Raw genomic sequence first — 23032 nt, forward strand, 5'->3', positions numbered from 1 at the left:
GCACATGAATTAAAACATATATTGTCACCTCAGACCACTTGTATTCCAGACTGAGAAAAAACAACTAAGCAAGTACAATACAAATAGACAGTCTCTGGAAAGGTAACTTGCCCTATAACTTTGTACATCTGAACTGGAATATGAAATGGCAGCTGTGACCCTGCAGCAGGCACGGAGACGCCTCCTCATCTGAAAGTGTCATACGCCAGTAACAGAATGACAACATTCCCTCTGTTTCATAACTACATACAACACACATTCAGTTTCTTTGCAAACCGGTTACTCAAACCCCAGGTCAGGTTTGCCAAAATATTCATTCAGGTTGATAAAACTGGTCCAGAGTTCAAGTGATGCAAAATGGGACGGTTTCATTGACTTCACTCTGAGTTTGGTGGGTTACTCAACTCTGAAAACTCCAAGAGCAACTCATTGGTTCTGAAGAGTTTTTGGCCTTCAGGTGAAACATTCTGCATGATTTCCTGGGCAACCAAAGTGCCATGTTTTGCATAGTTCTAGTTTACCTCACTGAGTGAAATTCTGTGTGTTACAGGAAGGTGTGATGTTGGGGAAAGGTGACTTTCATCCTTCTGCTTTCTGAGATGACCAGAGGCCAAACAAGACCCCAAAGGGCTCTAAGTTAGAGACAGTTCCTCAGGAGTTGCCCAGAGTGGCCACAGCAGTATGTGCTATGACCTCATTCTCTACTGCCTCACCCTGGAATGCCCTCAACACTAGGCCTCGTAAGGGGGCCAGCAGTGGGCTCCCTGTGGAGGGCCAGTGTGGTATCTGTGCTGGGAGACGTCTTCCCAGCCAGATAATAGGCTTTCACAGTCCCTGCACTATTATTTATTCATATCCATTTGCATTACCCTAGCACCTAGGTGCCCCGTCATCTACCAGGCCCCCATTGTGCTAGGTGCTGTACAAACGCCAAACAAAAAAACAGTCCCTGCCCCCAAAAGCTTACAACTGAAGTTTAAGACAAGAGACAACATCTGGATACAGATGCACAGATGGGGGAGTACAGGGAAACAATGAGACAGTGTTGGTCAGGATGATCGGAAGTGGTCTCAATATGCCGGCAACCTCACTGTTGTCCATTTTTGTGTAGGCCTCATTTTGAAGGAGGGTTTTGAAGGTGGATAATGAGTTAGTTTTGCAGATGTTTTTAGGGAGTTTCTTCCTAGGCATGAAGGGCACCATGGGAGAAAGCACAAAGGTGCTTGGTTGAAAATTTAGCAAGTGGGCAATGGAGACTGGCATCCTGGGCTGACTGGTGGCAGGAATTTTGATACTGAATGAGAGATAAGGCAAGTAGGAATCAGTTGTGAAGGGCCTTGGGAGTGAAGGGCAGTGGCACAGATGGGAATGACCCTCCCAGTATTCGCAGTACCTTTGTGTTCTTGTCAGAAGAAGCAGTCACATCATCAGTCATCATGTTCTTTAGCCCCTGCTAGGCTAATGGTAGGCGTGCACAAGTTGGGAATCCTGAGAAAAACCAAACTGCTGACAAGGGTCCAGAAACTTATGCTTTACACTAAGAAATACACCACCTTTCCTCAATTACTTCAAAATCCAAAAGTGCCCCCCAAAACCTGAAATTCCAACCCTCTATCCTTAGTCCACACCCATTTATGCTCATTACCTGATTGTCACAAGCATAGTTCTGGGTTAGCTCAATGTTTTCTTGAGATGAGGCTCAGAGCTGGAAAGATTCCCAGAATATCTTCTTTAGACACAATAGGAGTTGTAATTTCATACTCAGCCTCCAGCTGAATTGGGTGCCGCATCCCTTGGAAAACATTCCAATGTGCATAAGAGAGTAAATAGAGCACCTAACAGTTGGTGTCCAATGGGTTATCAGCTGTTTGTTAAAGATCAGGGTGTTGTGACCATACTGGATTGATAGGCAGTTACGGACTCTCACAAAGGCATTACTTAACCCTTCAGAGCACTACACTCAGATGCATGTATTTATGCAAAACAGCTGCACATCCATGGCAAAAGGTGTCTGACCTCCCGCCTCTCAGCTATTTGATCCAACCTTAATCTCCACAATACTCCTGACCCCTTTCCAACTCCCTACCCAGAAGTGCCAATCTGGGTCACTCTATCTTCTTGCTGGCTCTGTCCCTAAACCCTACAGAAGTGCCCTCTCGGCTGACCTATCCCTATTCTGATGTGTTCAGGAGACGGCTGGGTTAGGAAATCTGGAACGGGAAAGCAGGTCACAAAATGGGAGCATATGCCAATGACTGTGGTGTGTTTTCAGGACTTGCTCCAGATAAAATCCAACCTCTTTTGTCTCTGCCTGCTAGAAACCCCTCTCACATCACTGACCCCTCCCCCACCAAGAGGAATTAGCAATCTAAGGGTTAAAAGGAAAGTAAGTGTTTTCTAAACTGTGAGCCTCATTTCACAATTTCCTTCTTGAGTTGCTCCATCAGATTAGGTGCTTTGCCACATTTAAATATTGGCTGTGCTGAGAACATGAACCTTTACACTCCAAGGTGAGGCGGGCATATTTCAAAGAAGTGCTGGGGAAAGGAAATTGTGGCTTATCACGAAATATGACAAACCAGTGAATCTCCCACTCTCTCCTTCACTCATGTCTGGAGATTTACAAGAATTAGTGCCTTCAGAAGCCATCTCAGTGCTCAAGCTAGAAGGGGCTGAACTGGATTATCCACGGGATCAGCAGAGAATTCTTGAAAGCAATGACTCCTGTTTTCCCTAGGGCCCAAAGAAGCTGGCAAGTAAAAGACTTCACTTTTAAGCAGCTGGTCGCATGTGCAGGAGTAAAATGATGCAATAACATGCTGCAGAAATGTATTCCAAGAGCATCAGAAGTAAATTTATCTAAATACCATAATTGTTATCTAACCTATGAGAGAATATTGTATATCAGGGTGGTGCAATGGCAGAGGGAGGCAGCACTATCTGGAAGACAGGGTAGCAATGCTGATAGCTCTATCTTTAACTCATTTTCCAGTCGGAATGGTATGTTTCTGGTGGTTAGGCTAAACAGTGCTCTGAGAATCCACTTGCAGATCCTCAGGGGTCTAGATGAAATGATCATAGGATGGTATCAGTGACGATGCCTTAGAGAGGTTAGATGTGATTGCTGCAGGAATCTGACCAAATGCATCAGAGCTTTCCCCCATTTTATGTCATCAAGTGAACAAACAAAAAGATATCAGACTCTGCCCGACAGTGTAGTGTAACTTTTTCTCTTCATGTCCTAAATGGGTGTACAGTGAGTTGGGAGTTAATAGCTGCTGTGATCCATCCTGGAGGAGACTGCATGAAAGAAATATTCCTGCATATAACTAGTTGGTAAAGCACTTTGAGCCAGATTTTAAAAGGCATTTGGGTACCTAAAGATTCATTGGGGAGTTAAGTGCCTTGGCACTTTTGAAAATACCACTATGCATCTATCTGCGTATTTAGGTGCCTATTTAAATCTAGCCCTTTGTTGCTCCATCTCAAAGGCACTAACTACATTAAGTAAATGAATTAATTATTGTTTAGGAATACGAACAGCAGAAACACTTACATATTATACTCTCTTGTACCTAATTCCATGGAGCATTTTGTTATGCCGTTTATAGTGATGCTATGTATGAAATGGTAAAAAGCCTTTTAAAACACCCATGTTCAACCTTTTTCTTCTTCACCCCCTGACTTTTTCTTCCCTTTTGTCTCTATTGAAAATTCACTTTACCTATCTGGTGTAATATGTTCATACTCATGAAAACCTTGCTTGTGGCTTCTTCCTTACAGCCCTTTCACAGCTGCCCCGCTACAAAGGAACACACCATTTCACTTCCAGGTTTCATACAGATCATCTGGGATGACAAGTGCATGCACATGGCTCTATTACCAGACAATTGCTGAGGCCAGATATGAAAAACCTCAGCAGCCACATCCAGTTGTTACCTGGAAACGTAATTCTCAACTTTATTGATGTTTCTTTTCCTTGTCCTTGGTATAATCCATTTGGATCAAAGGCTTTAATACCAATCTGTCTGGTTTATCAGAAGAAATGCAAAGCATCTTTTATATCATTCTTAAGCCCTCGAGGCAAAGGGTAGGCATTTTTGAAGTTTGTGATTAAAGAAATATGCTGTCTGGAGTTTTGGTAGCAGGGTGGCTGTGGGGATCCTAGAACGAGAATTTAGACACACAGAGGATGTATTTTACATTATGTTTCATAAGGCTAAATGTTACATCTCATCCTTGCATGTGAAAAATTCAGCCAATGTTATATCATTACAAGGAGACAGGCCTGAGGAATAAAGTTGGGATCCAGAATCGGATCATATTTGAATATTCGCAAAGTTTAGGGAAAGTAGGGGTGGGCATGAATATGTTTAGATTTGATGTCCCCATTGGAAATAGTACAGAAACTTACGTCATCGGGAACTTATTATCTGGTTCTGCCTCATCTCTAATCTTAATTGTCTGTGCAATAGCATCTAGAATATTTCAGATGCAATACTGGCAAAATATTGAACACAGAGGATGCCAAGCATTTCATTCAGCTAAGATCTATAATGACTTTTTTATTTTAACAGAGCTTTAAGTACCTCCTTTGATTTTTCTTTTAAATGGAAGGGGCTCCAACTCCCTGCAGCTGAATAGGTGGGAGGGGTGGAGATGTAGATCTAATCCACCCATCTCTGTCTCCATTCTTGGGGTGGCCAGCAGCTGGCTGGCAAACAGCTTCCCAAGTAACTTAGAGCAGCCTCAGAGTCTCCTCTAAATCACACTGACTGAGGATCTGGCAGAGTGTTGTGTACTCCACCTCCTTCTGCTGAGGAGATGGAGAACAGAGAATGGGTGTTATAGAGCTGGCTGTGCCAGCATTGCACCGTCTGAGGATTCCTGTTTGCTGGAGGAATCCTCAGGAAAGGGGCAGAGGATGATGTCCAGTGTTTTTATCAGGAAAACAGAGGCATAAAACAGTTAGGAATATAAACAGTTATACAGAGTTACAGTTAAGCACACAGAGCGCAGGCGGGGAATACTGCAAAACACAAGTTAAAATAATTGTCCCTAAATCTTATGCTTTGAGATGTAAGCTGTAGTAGTAACTAAGGAGTAAATTTCTTGAATGTACAACATTACACCATCAGCTAGGTACATTAGAGGGGGTTCCACTTTCCTCTGCAGCAGCAGGTATCGGTCACTGCTAGAGGCAGGACGGGAGCCATGATGGCTCAGTGGACTGATCCGGTATGGCAAATCTCTCTCTGTAAAAATAACTGGTTATTCTTATCATTTCCTTATATTGAGACAGAATTTCCTGCCCCCCTGCCATCTCCCCACTCAGATTTTTCTGTAGCTTGTGTAGGTGACAGACCTGTTTTTGAAGAGTGTTGAACTCTGGCGTAAAGCACTCCATGCAGTGAAATAACTGCTTTAAAGAGCAATTAGTGGGGACTGAGTTGGAAGTCTGGGCTCAGCATTAAAAGCCTTTGATCACAGAGAAGGCAGATGTGTTGGACATAAATTAACAAGTGATGCCTGCTTTTTATCTTGGTTTTCCTGTTTGTGTCATATAAACATTTAGCAAATGCACAGTGTTAATTAGCTTTATTTTATTTCTATGTCCGACGGTCTCCATTTTATTGCTACTCATATAGAATTAGATATACAGGGCCAGATTCCCTCCTTTGCCAATAGATGCTCAGCTCAGTAGAGTAGGGATGAGGGACTGATGGGGATGGTATGAAGGGATGGCCTGCAATGGTATGTGGCCCACTGGCAACTGCCAGTAGCAAAAATCCCCAACTGCTGGAGGTGGGACACTAGATGGGGAGGCCTCTGAGTTACTACAGAGAATTCTTTCCCAGGTATCTGCCTGGTGGGTCTTGCCCACATGCTCAGGATCTAACTGATCACCATATTTGGGGTCAAGAAGGAATTTTCCCGCAGGTTAGACTGTCAGAGACCCTGGGGGGTTTTCACCTTCCTCTGCAGCATGGGGCATGGGTCACTTGCAAGTTTAGACTAGTGTAAATGGTGGATTCTCTGTAACTTGAGGTCTTTAAACCATGATTTGAGGACTTCAGTAACTTAGCCAGAGGTTAAGAGCCTATTTCAGGAGTGGGTGGGGGAGTGGCCTGCAATGTCTAGGAGGTCAACACTAGATAGGATCACCAGATGTCCTGATTTTATAGGCATGGTCCCAATATTAGTGTCTTTGTCTTATACAGGCGCCTATTACCTCCCGTCCTCTGTCCTGACTTTTCACAGTTGCTGTCTGGTCACCCTAGGATTAGATGATCACAATGGTCCCTAGTGATCTTAAAGTCTATGAGTTGGTTATGGCTCCCTGGGTCTATGAACCAATCAGTGCTGACCCCAGCAATGCCATGAGTTAGAGCAGCCTTGGGGCTTGTGTACCACCTCAGCCATGGGGATAGGGGGTGTTGGCAAGATGGAGAAGGGAGGAGCCAATGCAGATCTATATACTGGCTATTTAGTGACCTGCAAAGGCCTGTAGGCCTTAAGAGGCACCAGGGACTGGCCTGGCTCTAAACAGGGGAGGCATTTAGACACCTAGTTCCCTAGGAGTTAGGTGCCTAAATACTTTGGCGTGTCTGGGCCAACTGCCTTTCCCCGGTCTCTGTTCCCAAGTAAGGCTGATGCTCCTGGGGAGGTGTACAAAGAGTTATCAGTGCCTCATTTACTATTTGGCATTCTTCGTTTTTATAATCCTTTTCTTCCTCACCTCTCAAACAACCCTTCTGTAGAAGGCCAGTCACAAGAACACTGCATGGAGGAAAGACAGCATGTTACATAAATACTGCTATACAAATAAGTCTCCTTTGAGAGTCCTTTTTAAAGGCTCATTAACATTCGTTAATAATTTCCAGCTCTTCATTAGTCATTTCCTATTGTCATATGTTTTAAAAAAATCCATTAGATTAAAGAGGCAGATTCCATCAGGGTCCTTGTAGTGCTCAGTGGAGTTTGAAGCCCGCTAAGTATAAAGAAACTTAGTGGGAATGTCGATTTCGTGACTGTCATCTCAACTTCCTGCGTTCTGAATGTGCAACCCAGGCTTTTGAGTCATACAGTGAGGAGGCACACAACAAACCACAGACGGGAAGGAAGCCTAAGGATGTGTAGCTTTCATTTCTTTTTGAGATCTAAACTCTGGGTTGAAGATGCAGCATTTCCAGCATTTAATTCACAGGAATGGACATTGATAGAAGGGTGTGATCTGGATCTAAAATATGTAGGCTTCTTCTTAATTAATAAGCAAAGTTTCCAAATAATGCAGATATTTAGTGCGAAGAAATGCAAATTTTGTAGGGTAATTTGTACGCAGTCAGTGGTCACTCTGTGAACAGACAAATTATCATTACTAATGTTCATCATTCCCGTAATAAAGAGATAGTTCTTGGTGACATTTTCTTGGGGTGGGAGGAGGGGCTACGATCATAGATGCTTTTACTCATATATCTGCATGAACTAACCTAGATTTAGTAGTTGTTTCTTATATAAAATTTTGCATCAAACAAAGAGAATCTGATATTGCATGTCTGTAAACAACATGATTTCTGGCAATCACTTAATGCATGCAGACCTGCATAGCTTAGACTGGGGGAGGGGGAAAATAGTGGTACTATTCCAAATTCTGTTTCTAAGCCAAGCTCTGCCCTAAATGAGATGTGTTGTTCAGAGACCTATGCTCTTAACTTGGCCAAGGTAACAAATGTCCAATACTGCTTGATACATAAAATTGTTTATAAAAATCAACAAAAAATGGAGACAAATAGAGTGGTAGAAACTGACTTGTGTAAGTTAAAAGAACTGGGATCAAGAGTCTTCAGGGTGCCCGATAGAGTCACAGGTTGGCATGACAGTTAGGTGACAGGTTTTTAGAAATGGGAGGAAAGGTTTATAGTTGAAATCACCAAAATGCGTTTGGATCAGTAACTGTTAATGGGATGAGATTGCCACCCCTTATTGGACACAATTTATTTGCAGGCCATTAAATAAGTGGGACGTGTGGACTGGAAAGGCTGAGCTTCACCATTATGGCTCCCACCTTCATCATCTTCTGGGACTCTGGTATCCACCATACCCTACTGGGCCTCTGTCATCCTGATCCTGAATGGCATCCGTCCAGGCCAGGCCACAGAAAGAGGGGACAATCTGACATTGTCACTTCCACCAGCTTTGGGTAAACCCTGCATGGCAGCTGAGGTGTGAGATTTAGGTTCCTACTCTGACATTCACTCTCATATGTCATTTTCCCTCCCTTCCTTATTTCTCCTCTTTCCTATTGCTCTCCTTTGTCCTTCTGTCTAAGCAGAGTGTGGCTTAGTCAGAGAAGATAAATCTTATCCTTTTCAACACTGTGGTTAGCCTGTGATCAGAAAAGCTGCTAAGAGCAATGTCTTAAACTGCCTGATGTTAATAAATGTTGCCAGATCTTGAGTGGCACTTGCCGTGTTTGTGTTTCTCCACCAGACAGGCTGCAAGTGAAAGCCAATGTCAGAGACAGAAGTTACATTTTTCTCTCTTTGCCAGTCTCTCCTCTCCCTTTTGCATAAATTTCTCTTTGTTTGTCTTAAAGAAAACAGGATCAGACTTCATCAACAGCTCCTGACCATCTCAGTTAACTTTTTCTCTTTTTCCCACAAAAGGACAGTTAATGGGATCTTTAATACCATCAAAAACACTGCCAAGCACTAGGGGTTTCTGTATGAAAGCTCTCTATAGGAAAAGCAAGAGGGAAGAAGGGCTATTGTAAAAATGGAAGCCCTCTTTAATACTTTACATTTTAAATGCTATAATCTTTTTTCCTTTTTCTGTATCTTTAATAAAAGTTTTAAAGATCATTAATGGTAGCTGTTACAATGGGAATTGCCAGCGATGATTTGACAGAAAACCCCGGACCACGCTTAACTGTTTAATGTTGTAGCAATGAACATGGGTTTCATAAACATCTTATCCCTTGCTAGATCAGGACACCACCTAATGAACACAACAGATGTCACTCAAAGTGTCTAGTGTAGGTATTCATAATACATGCTCTTCTGGGCTCCACTCTTCCTCACCAGGTCTGAATACACTCATGGGGTCTCCTGAGCTTCATGTTGGCGGCTTCCCCTCTGTTGGGATTCAGATACCCCCTTGGTCTTGCCTCCTTTTTGATTTGGATGGAGGGGGAATAATATCTCCCAAGGCCTGTAACTCATGTCAGTGAAAGGTAATGTCACTCACAGCAAGCCAAGCAGACCTACACAGTAATGCCCTCCCTCTCCTTTCTCATATGTTTGATCAGTTATGAAACAGTTAAGACTCTTGACATTTAGAGTATCTTGCTTAAGCATCTGGGTTAACACCTTACTGACACGGACAAGGGGCAGTTCACACCACCCACCACAGCTATTTTGAGTTTTCTCCACACTCAGGCAGACATCTCCGCATCAGTTACACTTGGCTCACATTCTGAAAATTTTCTTAGCCCCCATAAAAAGCCTTGAGGTCAATGGAGTTAAGCAAGTGTATAACCACTGTAAGTAAGAGAAGATTCAGGCCCTTACTTTTTCATTTGACAGCGCTGCAACTTTCCCGCTCAGGGGTATGAAAAAATACCCCCCCGAGTGCTGCAAGCTTCAGCACTGTAACATGCCAGTATAGACAGTGCACCGGTGCTGGGAGCCGCGCTCCCTGCGCAGGTCGCTATGCCCCTTGTGGAGGTGAAGGTACCACTCGTGGAGATTTTTTAAAAGTGCTGGGAGAGCGGCAGGGCTTTAACATTGCCAGTGAAGATGTGCCCAAAATGAAAGCATAAATTTGAGAGCACAAGATGGCATCTTGGGAGACATGTCGGCACATCAAATACCCCTGTAAAGCTCCCAAATCTGGGCTACTACATACCTGTCTTATCTACCTTACATTGAGCTAACTATGCCCAGAAAGTGTGTTAAAATAGATGATAAATATTATTCCCAGCAATTTACAATAAAAGCTTCAGTGACTGTAAAAGAACCTGGGTGATTCATTTGAATCTCAGTAAATATCTATTTTCAGCACAGGATAAGATCAGGACAAGTTCTCAATATTTCCTGTTTCTTGCTTATTCTTATAAATAAATGGCCTAGAAACTAGGGTTCAGACAACCACAAATAGAGCAGGAAAGGTTCTTTGGAAAGTAGATTCTGGTGAAAGATGAGTCACTAGAGCCACAGAACTTGTCTGGAACTGAAAAGCAGCCATCACTTTCCTCCCCAAATGCCTCTTTGCATTGGGAAAGCTTCAGCAAATGATGCTGGAGGGAACAAAAAACATTGCTGTGGAAGAGAGGCTTTTGTTCCAGCTCCATGTCAGCTGGTGTGTGATAATCCTTTATTTGTTATTCGGGTATTCTGCTATCATTTTATCATATTTCCACTGAGGCACATAATGCACCTTTACTACTGTTCTTATAGCAAATATACACGCTGCACATTTGTAGAGGACAAATAATTAATTATAAAATGGCATATGCCTATGAATTGTGCTGATAGTATAATATACAATGGATATAAATTTGAGATTTAGTCACACAGAAGCAGGTGCAGACACCAGCACAAAATAATGCCATGCAATCTCCAGTAATATTCACCTTTTTACAAATTCCACATTTCTTATTCTGGTCATTGTTTATCTCTATTGAAAATATCCTATAATTAGTGTTTTAGCCTCAATCTAGGCCTCCTTGCATATACAGCTCCTGGTTTACCTGCTTGCTTTACTTGGGTCTATAATAATTTCCAGTACCAGTTTCTTTTTGTTCCCATTTTTCACCAAAAGGCAAAACCTTCTTTGCTTTAATGGCCAGTTTGCATAAGTGCTTTGTTTCTTGTTTTATAACTTTCTCTTGCCACATCTCTGGAATCCTGTTGAGTCCTGTCATGGTAATTTGATAGTTCAACTAGTTTGTTGGTTAACAGAAAGATTACCTCTCCATACTACATTAGAGGCCTTGCAACACATTTGCAGTTTGGCTGTCTTGGCTTTAATATAATACAATACAAATGTATACACAACAATTAGAATTAGACTTGGCAGAACTCAATTTTTATTTTTTACCATTCTGGTGGATAATGTCGATCTTCATTTTTAAGCATTTTTTTATTTTTATCAATTTAAATTTTCACGGCTGTGGGAAATTATGGAGGGGTGTCAGACAATTATTCAATGATAGTAGATGTTGAGAGTCAAAGTTAAAGCTTTATAAACTATTAAAAACTCAAATTATTAACACCTTATGTTAAAATGTACAAAATAAATATAAAATCAACAAATCATACCCATTTTTACTATTCCTCCACTAGTCCATTTGTAACAAGTCTAATCTGAAAGTCTAAATCACTGTGATTTTGATTGTAATAAGTTCTGAAGCAGCATTTTTCTCACTTTGTCTAGCTGTACATTTTGATTATCAATGAAAATACTTTTTCATCAGCTTTGTGTGTACAGTGAAATTGATGTTTCCCATGTTTACCAGTAAAAATCCAATGAAGCTTACATATAATATATTTGGGGCGTGTTCAGAACCAACAGAACAGGTTTATCAAGGGCACATGGCTTTTGTTCCAGAAGCTATTTGGATACCTGAAACAAATATGGTTTGTTTTTTTTCTTGGTTTTTAAATTTTGATAAGTTAGAAAGAGAGTGATGAAAAACATCGCGCCTATAGCGAAAATGGCAAAAAATTGTTTCTTCATTTTTGGCAGGGATACACAGTTAATTTTTGGTTCTGAGGTAACTTCCTCTGGAGCCATTCCCTTCTGCTTGCATAAGCTTAGCAAGGTTGGCCTGGTTAGCATTTGATTGGGAGACACCTACTGCAGTGGCATGACACTCTTCCCTTTGAGCCATTCATGACTTAAATGAATACCACAGCTGAGCGATATATACCTTGAACTTGCATTCTTCTTAGCGTATGCGCAATGTGATTCAGGTGGCATGTGACCAGGATTCGTCACCGAATTTGGTCTACTGGTTGGATCATTAACTTCCTTGGCCTAGGCTGGGTACTGACAAGGAGTGCGACATGAACACTGATCCATGCCCCCCAAACTTGCATTGAGGCCCTGATACTTCAGTGGGGCTATGCCTAGTGGGTAGGTCTTCCTATGCAACTGTATCTTACACGATCAGGGCCCATGTTAAGTTTGGCCTTGATCAAACATGCTAAGACATGTGATGAGTAACAGTACTCATGGGAGTAATCTCATTGCCTCTGATCCTGCAGTTGGATTCACATGGAACCCAGCACATAGACTCATAGACTCATAGGTCAGAAGGGACCAAAATGATCATCTAGTCTGACCTCCTGCACAAGGCAGGCCACAAAACCCTACCCATACACATTTATAACAACCCCTAACCATGACTGAGTTATTGAAATCCTCAAAATTGTGATTTGAAGACCTCAAGCTGCAGAGAATCCACCAGCAAGTGACCCATGCCCCATGCATCAAGGGTCTGCCTATCCAGATCTGAGTGGCCCACAGAGTTTAGTGGCACTACTCCCATCTCTGTTTACAGGACTGGGGCTTTGGGCACTGTTGTTACAAGAGGATTTTTTGCACTGATGTAGCTATATTGCAAAACCTCCCACAGTAGATTCACTACACAAGCCCTGCTTAGCACTGAAGTAGTGTGTTTACATTAGTCATTTGCACCAAGTTACACCAGTGCAAATTTCCCTACTTTAGACAAGCCCTTAGTTAGCATCTGTATTTCCACTGAGGATACAGTGCCTGATTCCCCCTTGCCCTGCACCTTGCATAGTGACTTACACTAGAGCAAAGCAACTGTTTTATTTGTTATCAGATTAGAATGATGAAAATCTACCCAAGGGGTAGGGAAAGCAAGAAAGAGGCCTAGTCTACACTCAAAAATTGGATCGACTTAGCTATATTGCTCAGGAGGACTGAAAAATTTCGTAGCAGTAAGGTTGACCTAACCATTGCTGTAGGCATGGCTAGGTCTACTGAAGAATTCTTTAGTCCACCTAGGTACTGCCTCTCAGAGAAATGGATTCATTACCTTGATGGAAAAAACCCTTCCATCGATTTAGGAAGTGTCTACACAATGGTACTGCAGCAAGACCTGTAATGCCTTTGGGCAGTGGTTCTCAAACTAGGCCCGCCGCCTGTTCAGGAAAAACCCCTGGTGAGCCAGGCCGGTTTGTTTACCTGCCATGTCTGCAGGTTCAGCCGACTGCAGCTCCCAATGGCCGCGGTTCGCTGCTCCAGGCCAATGGGGGCAGGGGGAAGCGGCAGCCAGTACATCCCTCAGCCCACGCCACTTCCAGCAGCTCCCATTGGCCTGGAGTGGCAAACCATGGCCACTGGGAGCTGCGATCGGCTGAACTGGTGAACGCAGCAGGTAAACAAACCAGCCCAGCCCGCCAAGGGCTTCCCCTGAACAAGCAGCAGCCCTAGTTTGAGAACCACTGCTGTCGGGGCCATAGTGTAGACATACCCTCAAGAATACTACAGAAATGCTATGCATGGTTACACTTGTCTATTTTTACTACCACTATTAGAAACAAAGGTGGTTTTTTTTACAAACAAAAATATTATTAACTTTGATATGTGTTACATTAGTCACATTAGTGTTTGTTAATGTTTTTCTTTAGTGATCTTTATAATGATATTACTACATTATTTTCTTTTACCAGCACTACTTGGAAGGATTAGATTTTTACCGGTAAATGTCTATAAAAGTAGATCTTGCCATTTGCACGCAAACCAACAAAAAAAATGTCCATTGATGATAACAGAAATGTACAGATAGGCTGGCAAAGGAGGAAAAATGCTGCTTGAGAAGATCTACGAGTTCGATTTAAGGATCTTCAATATATAGTTTGACACTTGATGTGTTAACTGTTCTAAAGCCTCATCTTCACGAATCTCAACGCCTGTCATTAAATATTGTCTCACCTCCCGCCCGCCTGCCCATTTCCTGCAAGCGCAACATTTTAAATGGCTACAAAGCAGTAAACAAAGCTTAAACATAAACATCAATATTATCCTTTGAAATGATATAAAAACAAAGCTTGAACTCTGCCAGGCCTAATTATAACCACCAGGCTGCTTGGCACCAACTTTCCCACCCTGCATTCACGGACTGTCCATTGTTAACTGACGCACGGACGGTTTCGGAATCGGATTGATCTCCTCTGATCTGTATCAAACTTTCCCGACACGCCAGACTCCCCCCGCCCCACAGGTAAACCGGGAAGCGTGTAGCTCAGAGTGGGATTTCCCTGCCGGTGACTGCCGGGCTCCCCGGTGCAGTGGGATTTCCCTGCTCTTTGGGTCACTCCGGCGGCTCCACTTCCCCCTAACTCACGGCGCTGGCTGGGCTCCACCCCTGCGAGTGTCGGCGGCCGCTGTGCGTGTATGCGAGGAAGCTGCTGCCGGAGCCGCTGGGGAGCGGAGCCCGGGACACCCCAGCAGGTAAGAGAGCAGCTGCCTCGGGCGCGGGCAGCTGGGGCAGGCAGCGAGCGCGGGTACGGACACGCGTGGGGCCGGAGGAGGGGGCCCTGCCCCGTGAAGCTGAAGGCCAGACCCGGGGGAGGAGGGACTCTGGGGTGCACTGGCCGACGGGGTAAACGTGGGGGCGGGGAGTGGGCACTGGGTGCTTTGAGGGGTGGTGGGCGTGGGAGAGGGTGGGCACTGGGTCCTTTGAGGGGTGGTGTGGGGATGGGTGGGGACTGGGTGCTTTGAGGGGTGGTGTGGGGGGTGGGTGGGCACTGAGTGTACTTGGGAGGAAGGTGGGGAGGAGGGGAGGTATGTGAACTGGGGGGGTGGGGGAGGGGGCACTGAGGGAGATGAATGAGGAGGAGTGGGCACTGGGTGTACTTGAGAGGAAGATGGGGAGTATTGGTATGGGGTGCACTGGGGGAAGGTGGAGGGATGTGCATGCGTAGGGGTGGGTGTTGTGGGGGTAGGAGATGGCAGAAGCAAGTGCTGTCCTGCATAGTGCTTCTTCTAACTGTAAAGTTTGCCCCGCACCCCCTTTGGTGGGTGGCTCTAGTCTCCAGACACAGTGAGAGTTGTAGTGAAGGAGGGAAACCTCAGGTCCTCTTCTGTAAGGGATGGGATTTCCCTTGGGACTCCCACATGTGCAGCACACCAGCAATGTTGCTTACTAGTACTTGTAAAAGCAGCAGAGAATCCTGTGGCACCTTATAGACTAACAGACGTTTTGGAGCGTGAGCTTTCCTGGGTGAATACCCACTTCGTGAGACGCAGGTGACGCAGTCTATAAGGTGCCACAGGATTCTCTGCTGCTTTTACAGATCCAGACTAACACGGCTACCCCTCTGATACTAGTACTTGGTTATTAAACCAGGACACTGGCTTCCTCTTGTCCCTCCAGTATCAAACCCTGTCAGATCGTTTTCAAACAACAGGTTGGGTGATTGATTTGCTTAGGAACACGTAAGCAGGAAACCAGTGGCTAATACTCAGATTACAGGCTTCACTGTGACTGTTGAGAAATCTGTGTGACTGGAACAACATTTGAAAGCCAAGTGATGATGACTGGGTTGAAGTGTAAATAAAGTGACAAATGTAATAATTAGATTATATTTGCTTCAGCAAATTATGCAGTTGTGAGCTTTGGACCCACAGCTGTTAGCAAACACAGCATCTCCCTTCCCACCCTCAAACGAATTGGTAATCTGGTGCAATCAAATCTCCTGTTGTAATACACCACAGAGCAAAGTTTACTTCATTTCTCTGACACGCCACCATAAGCATTTCTCTTCCCCACATCCAACCCTCTTCCTGATGGGTTATTAATGCATTTTATATTGTTGATCAGCATCTGTTTGTTACTGTGAATGCTACCTTGTTTTAGGTTAACTACAAAATGAATGCTCTTTAAAATAATTATAGGATGAGTTTTAAAGAGCATTTGTATTTAGCTGCCGTACAGTACAGGTTTCTGGGTACTTGCTGAACTTTGCCAATCACATATCTTGATTTTTGGCCAGGTAATAATCATACTTGACCCCTTCATAGCAGGTTTCATCAATAGATCTTAGAGATGAAGCGTGATCTTGTGGCTGAAGGCATGGAATTGGGTCCTCCTGTGGGACTTTGGTCAAGTCACTTAGGCTAAAATTTTCAGGCTTGGGTGACTAAAGTTAAATCTTATCTACGTGAGAAAGTTAGAACCAATTTAACAGAAATCAGTTTTTAAATGGATCTAGCTAAACAAGTGCAAACCCCTTTGTGGACTCTTATTTAAGTTAGAAGTGGCTTTATTTTGGTTTAACTTAAACCTATTCCTAATCAACTTTGGATAAACCAAACTAAACCTAGTTTAAACTAGAAAAAGAGCACTCGCACAGGTGTACAATAGTGTAACAAAACTGGCTTTGGTTAAAGCCTGTGTAGTTTTTTTGTGAAGAAAAGGCCTTAGCCTTCCCAAGCCCCTTTAGGCCCTTTCTACTTAGGAGACTAATTTTTCAGAATTGCTACTACCTACAATGTCCACTGAAGTCAAGGGCATCTACAAGTTCCCTTATTTTAATGCACGTCAGTCACTTGTATCACATTGCATAGTAAAGGAACTTCCAATGCACTCAGAACTAGAAATGATCACCTTTATGACTGGCATATTGCAGTGTGTTAAACTGTGGGACTCTTACCTCAGATGCTTCTTAATGATTTATTATTTTCTCACTCAGCATCCAGTATGACTATGATGGGGTAGCTCAAATGTCAGAATGAATAGATGGGAAAATCTTAGGATTTCATTGCCATTATCGTTTGTAGTTATAGGAAAAATATCTTATCGTATATATGATATGCTATTTTGTAATAATCACTTGTAAATTGTCACCTGAAAACAAATTCAATAGCCATAATGTTGATTTGCAAGGACTGTGGAAAGAAAAAAGGATTGGAATATAAGACAATTTTTCAGTGGCCATATTGCTTTAGTGGAAATTTAAATTTCTTGGAGTTTTAAACCACTCCTAAAATTGTTTATGGTGTGAGAGAAGCTGTAGGGTTTTGTTGTTATTTTAAAATTAGGACACTGTTGATTGCACGGTCTGAGGAGATTTTTACAGGCACAGATAACAAAGTTTTTAACTCCTTCCACTGAAAGTCAATAGGGGTTAGGCACTGGCATTTATGCATTCGAAAGTTGTCCCCTCTTTGTTCAGTGAACAGTAAATTATTAAAGGATTAGTTGCATTACCTCTCATGTCAGTCAAGTTAATTATTACTATACCTGGATCAGATTCAGTGCTAGTTTTTTTTCCCAGGATCTTTTGCATTTAGCTATGTAAGCATCCAGTTTCCAACTAACTAATGAAATTTCCTTTACTTGAATGCTGCCTAGATAAAATAATTTCCCAGTCAACTTGCTCAGGCAAGTAATGCTCCTCATGTGATTACTGCTTTAGGGTTTGAACACTGAAGTCAATGGGATTGTGTAAATAAGATCAGGCTTTTAATGTAGACTAGGTGTAAAGGGTGGTGATGGAGGAAGGCTTGTTGCTGGTAAGTATTACATTTTTCCAGAGTTTTTCCAACCGTGCTGCTTTTGTATAATGCTGTAGTTTTAGTCTACCCCTAGCTGATTTATTTTCCTCTTCCCCTTAAAAGTAGCTTTTCAGAAGCATCTGAAGTTTTGCAGCAATGACTATGTAGTAAGTGTTGGCGGAGTGGTGCCATCCCTTCAGGCCTTATGTGTGTCATAACAACTTCAGTGCAATCTGTTGAATTATTGGTCTGTTAGTAGGATGTCAGGCTTTATCAGTCTCAGCTTCTCACTCTTGTGTGGCAAGCTAAGTTTAGGAGCAGACTCCAGATTCTTGTTCCTCAGCACTACGTGCAGTCACACAGCCTCTTTCTTGGTAGCCGCTTTGTCTCATCATCTGCTTTTGTAGATCAGAGGGAGGCATGGTTTACTGAAGGAGGATGAAATATGCTAAAATGCTCTTAATTTCCTCTATTCCTTTTTTTTGCCTTTGAGTGGAAAGCTGCTCTTGTTTTCCTCAGACCTATCAGAAGTATGCTGCCACCTCTCCATGCTCTCATTTTCTTCTATTCTTCACTGCTGTATAATAGTCAAAGAGAAACTATTTTTCTGTGAAATTAAAATTTCACTACAGAATAAAACCCTTCTGATTTTCTTTTTCAGGAGCTGGGGATTTAAATAACCCCCTGCATTGCTGAGAACCCAGTTCTGTAGAACTTCTCACCTGGGTGAAGCTAGGCATGTGCATAAAGCCATGTGTATAGCTGTACTGGCAAATCATCTTAGTTAGATGCAGCTTCTACTGTCAAAAGTTGCCAAAGCAAAATAAGCTATATCAGCAGAAGTACTTTTTTGCTGATATGACAGCTAAGGCTTTGCTGGTATAGCTGTGCTGGAAAATACTTACATCTGTAACGGACATAGCTATGGCAGCAAAACTTATAAGTACAGACTAGGCATCAGTCTCTGCAGGATTGGGCCTTAATACGTGAACAGAAAGAGAAACTGATTAAAAATTGTCTATAAACAAAAGACTAGAGGAGTGTTGTACATGAGAATGGCTTTACTGGGTCACACCAAAGGTCCATTTAGCCCAGTATACTGTCTTCCCACAGTGGCCAATGCCAGCTGCCCCAGGGGGAATGAACAGAACAGGTAATCATCAAGTGATCCCTCCCCTGTCGCCCATTCACAGCTTCTGGCAAAGAGAGGCTAGGGGCACCATCTCTGCCCATTCTGGCAGATAGCCATTGATGGATGTATCCTCCTGAATTTGTCTAGTTTTTTTGAACCATGCCATAGACTTGGCAAAGAGTTCCACAAGTTGACTGTGCATTGTGTAAAGAAATACTTCCTATGTTTGTTTTAAACCTGCTGCTTCTTAATTTCATTTGGTGACCTCTAACCCTTGTTTTATGAGAAGGAGTAAATAACACTTCCTTGTTTATTTTCTCCATACCACTCATGATTTTATAATCCTTTATCATATCTCCCCATAGTCCAGGGGTTGGCAACCTTTGGCATGCGGCTCGCCAGGGAAAGCCCCTGGCAGGCTGGGTCCGTTTGTTTATCTGCCTTGTCCGCAGGTTTGACCGATCGCAGCTCCCACTGGCTGCAGTTTGCTGTCCCAGGCTAACGAGGGTAGCGGGAAGCAGCAGACAGGACATCCCTCAGCCTGCGCCATTTCCCGTCACCCCCATGTCCTGGAGTGGCGAATTGCGGCCAGTGGGAGCTGTTATCAGCTGAACTTGCGGATGCGGCAACTAAACAAACCGTCCCGGCCCGCCAGGGTGCCAAAGGTTGCCAACCTCTGCCATGGTCGTCCTTTTCCAAACTGAAAAGTCCCGGTTTTATTAATCTTTCCTCATATAGCAAGTCTTGCATACCCCTAATCATTTTTGTTTTCCTTTTCTGAAACTTTTCCAATTCTAGTATATCTTTTTTGAGATGGGGTGACCACATCTACACACAGTATTCAAGATGTGGACATACCATGGATTCATATAGAGGTAATATTATATTTTCTATCTTATTGTCTATCCCTTTCTTAATGATTCCCAACATTCTGTTTGCTTTTTTGACTGCTGCTGCACATTGAGTGGGTGTTTTCAGAGAACTATCCACAATGATTCAAGATCTCTTTCTTGAGTGGTAACAGCTAATTTAGACATTTTATCTGTATAGTTGGAATTATGTTTTCCAATGTGCATTACTTTGCATTTATCACCATTAAATTTCTTCTGTCATTTTGTTGCCCAGTCACCCAGTTTTGTTTTATTATCTAAATTGAATGCAATTCAAAATAAAATAACAAATAGAGATAAAATAAGACATTTTGATCTTGCATTCCCTGTACAAACTAAATTTTCATTGCCTTCAACATGGCAGCTGCCTTGCATGAGGACTGTCACCATCATGCTGAAAGATATGAAAAGTACCCTGGACATGTACGATAGGCACTCATCAAAATTTATTAGGGTGGTCACATTACTGTTTTGCTTTTAATGCTAACTACTGCATTTTTGCTGTTAACTAAATCTTAATGAGAAAAATCCTCAGTTAAAAAACAACAAAAACTGAGGCCTTGTCTACCACTGATATGGTGAACGGTCTTGAGCATAGGTGTTACTATGCAGATGGAGTTACACTGGGGATAACCCTTCATGTATACACACTGGACTGAAAGAAAGCAAGTCTTTACTATTACTTTGCTTATTTCCTGGAATTATTAATTCTCTCTCTCAAAAAAGTTTATAACCATCAAACAAAGCTATCTTTAAAAAAATTACCAGTTTAAGTCAATTTTTAAAACCCATGTATCAAATTCTGAGAATTTTTACTTTTTTTTTTAAACTGTGAAAGTGGCAGAATTGAGGATTAATACATCAAGTAAAATGGAAATGACAATGAACATATCTGAAACATTCTTGAAATGTTTGAAGAGATTTATACCTATGTGCTGTGGTGTATCACAGAGATGTCTTAGAGAAGAATATTGCTTTGTATGTCTGTTAATGCCAGCTACAATAGACTGATCACTTGAGGATAATTGTGTATCTTGATGTGAAGTTAACAGGTTTTGATTTGTCCATAACAAATCTAGACAGTTGAGGTTACAGTGCATCTTTGTCCATAACAAATCTAGGCTGTTGAATTTAGGGGTAGGCAACCTATGGCACATGTGCCAAAAGTGGCACGTGAGCTGATTTTCAGTAGCACTCACAGTGCCCGGGTCCTGGCCACCGGTCCAGGGGGCTTTGCATTTTAATTTAATTTTAAATGAAGCTTCTTAAACATTTTAAAAACCTTATTTACTTTACATACAACAATAGCTTAGTTATATATTACAGACTTACAGAAAGAGAGCTTCTAAAAAATGTTAAAATGTATGACTGGCACGCAAAACATTAAATTAGAGTGAATAAATGAAGACTCGGCACATCACTTCTGAAAGGGTGCTGACCCCTGGTTTACAGTGTTAAATATCCACAGATTTAATTTTTTTAAAGCTTATGAGGAATAGCAAAACTTAAAACAATTAAGTGTGTGTGTGTCCTTAAATTTTGAAATAATCCATTGTTTTGTCACTATAGTTAAATAACAATTATTAAGTGATCAGGGTGCAAAAATACATCTTGTGATTTTGCTTTTTATTTTAATTTTTTTAAAAGATCTATAGAGATTATAGGAGAAGAAGGATTGTTTTAGGGTTACCTTCACATCAGCGATATTATCATTCTCTGAATCAGGGATTGGCAACCTTTGGCTTGCGGCCCGCCAGGGAAAGTCCCTGGCGGGCCGGGACAATTTGTTTACCTGCAGCGTCTGGAGGTTTGGCCGATCGGAGCTCCCACTGGCTGTGGTTCACTGTCTCAGGCCAATGGGGGCTGCGGGAAGGGTGGCCAGAACATCCCTTGGCCCGGGCCGCTTCCTGCAGCCCCCATTGGCCTGGGACAGTGAACTGCGGCCAGTGGGAGCTGCGATCAGCCGAACCTGCAGACGCTGCAGGTAAACAAACCGTTCTGGCCTGCCAGGGGCTTATGCTGATGGGCTGCATGCCAAAAGTTGCCAATCCTTGCTCTAAATAAAGGGTGCCTCTTGTCCTTCTAGTTTATACTTGCTCTCCTTACATGCTTCATTAAGGCTGATTTTTCAGAGGTGTTGAGCACAAGCATCTCTCATTGACTTCATTTTCTCTGTTCCTCTGAAAAACAGGCCCTTAAGCATGGACTCTTCAAGATATAAGATCCTCTCTGCTGCATTTAATCTGTACTGTTACATTGTCAGTTTGGACTTTTAAATATCCAGATATCCCTTCCAACAGAGAAGAAGCAAGTGGAAACCCTACATAAGTAGATAGGATGTGCTGTGCGCTCACTTTTGAGCCGCAACATAGGCTGATGGTAACATTCTCTCTAGCCTTGGAGTTTTGCTATACTTCCTTATTTTAAAAGTATCTATTTATATTGCTTTCTTCTTGTATCTAGGTGAGGGTGAATTGATGGTTTGATCTAAATAATGTACAGTTTGGTTTCTCTTGTGTTCAGTGATGAGCTCCTTCTTCATCTTCTGTTATGTGGGCTCCCTGGCCAGATTCCCTTCTACAGCCACATAAAGAATGAATTGTTGCTTTCAGTTTGGATTTGGGATCCATATACATTACAAAAAATGTTGTTTTTTTTTCTAAATATATTAGTATATAGGGTTTGGGTTCTGTTTATGTGTGTTGTGTGTGGACTCATATTTTGGCCGGGGGAAGAAGGAATATCTTATTCTTGCTGGGAAATAATATTTCTCACCCCCAACAAACTATCTGAGTTTTGAAATGCTGACACTTAGCTCCATGTTACCCCTTACAATTAAATGAATGGGGAAAATGTAATTTGGAAGGTAAATACTTCATTTACTGGACGATTTAATTCTACACATGCTTGGTTATCTTGGTGGTAATTTTTGGAAATAAGAACTCTCTTCTACTCTAAGCTCTCAGCCACAGAAAAAATAATTTCCTGCTGTTATTATGTTGTGAAATAGGATCCAGCCACAGCACTGTGCCCTTTCTTGGGCTTAGAAGCAGCTGCTCTTATTTATTCCTCCACTTCATATTAACTGAAATGATACCTGTGACAGATTCCCTGCGGGGTGTCACTTGGAACTTGGGTACCGCTGAGCTTACCTGACTCACCAGCCTGGGTTCTCTTTACGCTGTGTTGCTGTGACAGCTCTCAAGCCACGTTCCAGCCCACACACAGGTAGGGACACACCCAGCTGCAATTTCACACAGATTCTGAGATGAGCTTTGCATGGGAAAGCTCAGCTAAGGAATGCCCAGCACTCAAGTGCACATCCCCTCTGGAATGTAAAGCCAAAATTGTATCATCTTGTGCTGCACAGAGAACTGTACAGCATAAGCTCATAAAATTTGCTCCCTCTCTCAGTGTGGAGGAAGATATGCACAGCTTTTTACCTCCCCCCCCCCCCCGCCCGTTATGAATTCCA

At 42.5% G+C, this 23032-nt stretch overlaps 1 protein-coding gene across 1 annotated transcript in view; it reads left to right on the forward strand.

Annotated features, from left to right (window-relative positions):
• Positions 1-14188: 14188 nt before the first annotated feature.
• The window catches only part of MCTP2 (multiple C2 and transmembrane domain containing 2), a 167666-nt gene continuing 158822 nt past the window's right edge, over positions 14189-23032 (forward strand). The window contains 1 exon segment of the mRNA XM_075069094.1: positions 14189-14487. The gene's annotated coding sequence lies outside the window, so the exon portion shown is untranslated.

This window comes from Chelonoidis abingdonii, chromosome 9, assembly GCF_003597395.2.
Source record: "Chelonoidis abingdonii isolate Lonesome George chromosome 9, CheloAbing_2.0, whole genome shotgun sequence".
Classification (NCBI taxonomy): Eukaryota; Metazoa; Chordata; order Testudines; family Testudinidae; genus Chelonoidis; species Chelonoidis abingdonii.